Here is a 4,485-nt window from a genome sequence, read left to right on the forward strand (position 1 = left end):
CTGGATGACTCTTTCATCGCCCTTGCAATGAAAGGACAAATTCTAAAGGTTTCTAAACATTGGGTAAGTCTAAAATAAGAGGGGAGACAAGGAGGGGTGTCAATGAGACTAAGCAAGTCTCCAAAAGAGAGGGGCTCCAGATATCTCTTTCATTGCCCTTGCAATGAATGGGTTTCTAATGTCTAAGGGATACACATATAAAAGACTGGTCAAGTCTTTTGAAAAGAAGAGGGGAGTGCTACTTGGACTGAACAAGTCCCCTAAAGATGAGCTTGGGCTAGCGCCTTCATCGCCCTTGCAATGGTAGGAGGATGCAAAGAACAAAAGAAATACACAATTTAATAAGAACATGATCGTGCTAACATATCCTGTGAGTAAACTGACTTGAAACTAAATCTCAACTATCTAGGAAATTTTAATTCACACCATTTATGAAGGACCATAAAATCATACATTCACAGTTTAATGACAATGAGATCAACAGAATGAACATTTCCTCTACTTCCCAATGTAAAAAATGCATTTTGAATTTCAAAATGGTAAGCAATAGAGACAATATACTCATGAGTAAAATCAATCAGAGAATCAAGATTAATCAAGTCATATTAAATGTAAAAATCATTTCAACCTCCTTATATTGACCAAAACATATAACAAAGATATCAAAGAAAAGCATAATCAACACCTCGACTTCAAAGTTCAAATCCATACCCTAACCATAACAAGCATAGCAAAATATCTTCAAATGATTATAGAAAACATGTGAGGCTGAACATCAAAGGCAAAATTAAACTTACCTGAATCCGAATTGTTTGGATTACCTTCGACCTTCAAATCAGAGTGTTATTCTTGTGCATTGAATTTAATCTTTCTCCTCTTTTCAAATGGCCAACGAGACTTCCAACTTCTTTTCCGATGAAGTTTCCCTCAGAAAAATCCAATTCGCTGAATTGCTAGCATGCTCCATCTATTGAAACGAGAATCGTATTGATAAACATCTGCGGACCAAGCATTGGCGGAAGCAGCTGGTGTTCCTTTCCAAAACAACCCAAAACTTCCCAATGGTTCCCCTTTCCATCTGCATCACAAGTTAATACATAGAGCCATTCCTCAAGCCTTCTAGCCTCCTTCCTAACAGTGATGAATTTTTTGCTTTGGATGAATAACCTCCATCGCTTGTACACAGCACCCATAACAGGGAAGCGACAGCGAGGGATGAATGCAAGGCAGTACTTTGCCACATCATCAGGCAGACCAGATAAAATGGGACAGTAATTGCAGGATTGCACTGGCGGCATTAATTGGGTGGTGAATTTCGAACGTGTTTGTGGATTTTTCATTTCAGGCTTGCGGAGATACTGTTTAATTAACACTTCCCAAAGTTCATCATCATGCTGCATCGTCACAAATTCTATAGCCTCCTCTATATCCTCTACTTATTAATGATAACTGCCAATGCTTGTTTTGTATTTCCCATCCTTCCAAGGATGAAGACCTGCTTTCTCAGAAGATCTCTTTTCACGCAAATTTCATATGCCTTATCAAGTTTATAATGCTGACTACTTCTCATGAATAGCATCATGCAAGTAGTGTTTCTCAATGAAGTCGAATATCTCAGGTTTCATCAGATCAGCATATAATGCAAGGGATTTTTCATACTGTGTATCGATCACATACAACTCAGCCAATGCCTCTTTCAATGCTTCAGTCATAGAGGACGTATTAAGCTGAGGTTCAATTGCAGATATAACAGGCAAGGCAGAATATATCACTGGTGGCCAAGATTTAATAGTTGACAATAGGTCCTTGTGAAAAGATGGAATAGTTGCTAGAGCTACGAGGGAAACCTCATAAGCAGTGTCACGAAGCCTTGGGTTTTCTGTAGGTATGTATGGAACCAACACAGGAAGCGGGCGGAGATGAGCGAAGTGGAAAACCCATCTTTCCATGCTGAAGTTGATCCACGCAACAACTTGGGACATACTATGTAGTACAAAGGTTCATCACCAGCAGCCCACTGTCCACCCGCATAACTACTTCCTGTAAAAGGAGCATGAGCAAGTGCATAATCCTTTGCCTTGTAATGCTCAAAGCCATTCACAGGCAGAGCATCCATAGCAAGTTCATCATTTTTCCAAGTGACTATGCGTACTTCTGGCCTCTGTGCAGTTCCCTGGCGAGAAGGAACGGTGCTACTAAATTCTTTATCTCCATTCTCTTCTTCAGGAATATAAGCTAGAACAACCAAAGCATCACCATAGGGTGCAATTCCAGAAATGAAATAACTGGTCTGGAATGATGCCACAATGTCCACATGATCCCCACTTGAAACATGAATATTCCTTTGTGTCCCATTAACTCCGGATGGATTCATTCTAATTGCAGCAATTTTTACAGATGTTCCCCACCCAATAACCAAGAGTGTATCATCCTGCCAAACTAAGTGAGGGAGTAAGAGCTCAGGGCGGGGGCTTCCTCAAGGCCTCTCGATAAATGTAATGCGCTGGTCATTTGCCATATCATAAATTTTCACACCCGCATCGTTAGCCCAAGCAATAAGACTCGTTCTCTACTTCACCGCGTGTATCGGACCTTCACCAGAGTGTAAAACCTGGTCACGGTAGCCGAACCATTTTTTGCTGTTTAGAAAGAGATGACCTGCTAAACCACCAGCGACGAGTCTCCGTGAAGCTTTCCTTGAATAATCCGGATCAAGAGTGATGGCCTTCATCGGTCTATGATACTCAAACTTCAATTTCTCATCAGTGAAAAGGCTGATTTCCTTGAAAATCGAGGAGGTGAATGGTTCCGTCATGAGTACCGAGAACGATCATACGTTCTGCGACGGAAATTGACGAAGCTGCATCACTGGAGAGAAGAGAAAGTATACTGCCTCCCATTCTCAATAACCTGCTCCGGTCTAAGCTGATTCGCAGAACACTCCTTCTCTGCCTTCATAATCTGCTGAACCTCCAAAGGACTGCACAATCTCGACAACAACCGCGAAGATTTCCTCAATTTCGATCTCTTCGTCTCATCTATAGGCTCCCCTATGCAACTCACACTTTCTTTCCTCAAGCATTGATCCCATGGCCTTAAGCACACAATTACTGCAATACCTAGCATCACAGACCAGACAAGCCTCCTCTCTAAACCTCATCCTACGTTCACACCTACTACAAATTCCTCTCCTCCTCTCCCTCCTGACAGCCACTGGCGGAGCCACTACCGCCAGATCAGCAAAGCTCGATCGAGAAGAAGATAACTCATCATCATCATCATCATCATCACCTCGCCTTTCCACTGCCACAGTGTCGAAAGTCACCACCACAGCTCTCCGGCCCTCAGCCGCAGGTCTCTGTGGAGAAGCAGAGACAGAATTCAGATCTTGATCCGACGATCCAGATGATCCGCTGGATTTTAACAGTTCCTCCTCTCCTCCCTCAACTGTTGGAAATGGAAAAGTCCTCCTTTAGCATTGGATCTGTCCCCCACGATTCTAAATTTCCAATCAAATCAGGATCGTCCAAGATATTCAAACGAATTTCTCCAGATCACTTCCGATTCACCTGATTAAGGTTTCATCCACCGCAAAAAGAAGAAAAATACCCTAACTTCAACAGAATTAAAAAAAAAAAACTCTCGCTCTCTCCCTCTCTGCAGATCTGATTCTTCACTTGTAAGAATTTTGGCAGAAAACTAGAGGGTTTGAATTTCTCAAGCACCATTTTTCCGTTTTCAGATCTTGAAGTAGGGCATAGTAAAGAGCCAGTAACAGATCTAGAAGCTACTACTTGCGCCATTGCGGAAACTTTGTTGATTGAGAAATGCAAGAAAAACAGAGGCGATTTTGAGATTTTACTCTCTATGTAAACCTACTTGTAGAAATCGAAGCTTAAAATCACTCTGGAAAGCTTCTGATCAGAGATGCCGGAGGAATGACCGGATTCCGGCAATGCTTTACCGGAGAAGATGATCGGCACTTTCTCTCTTGCTTTCTCTTCCTCTCTCTCTGATTTCATTTCTTTGCTATTCTTCTAGAAGATCTAACCGGAGAAGATGTCAACGAACGGAGGAGGTGAATCGGCTGGGGAAATGGCCGGAATCCGATCAGATCGTAGCTTGCCGGAGATGAGGAAAGTGCGCGACTCTCTCTCTCTCTCTCTCTCTCTCTCTCTCTCTCTCTCATAATTTTTTAGGAAAATGAAACCCCCTCTGAAAAATCTCAACGAACAGTTTTTTATAGATGGGGATTGTGCTGATTTCAGCACACCCCATCTTTGGTATTTGCACACCCTTTTGCAATATTTCAACCCTCTACTCTCCTTTGCTTTTTTCAACTAAATGAGTCTCCTCCTTATGCCCAAATCCAATGGGCATATATATAAAAGGAAAATGACTTACTCGCCCCCCCCCACTTTTTTCTTTTTTTCTTTTTATTATGGACAGCCACCATTTTGGTGTAGTTATAATTATTTCTCAACA

The 4,485-nt window shown here is 41.9% G+C and overlaps 1 pseudogene; it reads right to left on the reverse strand.

Annotated features, from left to right (window-relative positions):
* Positions 1-478: 478 nt before the first annotated feature.
* On the reverse strand, positions 479-4,216 carry LOC143863885 (vacuolar protein sorting-associated protein 41 homolog pseudogene; annotated as a pseudogene).
* Positions 4,217-4,485: the final 269 nt, after the last annotated feature.

Source organism: Tasmannia lanceolata, unplaced genomic scaffold (genome assembly GCF_043159265.1).
Source record: "Tasmannia lanceolata isolate RefF3 unplaced genomic scaffold, GAP_Taslan_0.1 ptg000044l, whole genome shotgun sequence".
Classification (NCBI taxonomy): Eukaryota; Viridiplantae; Streptophyta; class Magnoliopsida; order Canellales; family Winteraceae; genus Tasmannia; species Tasmannia lanceolata.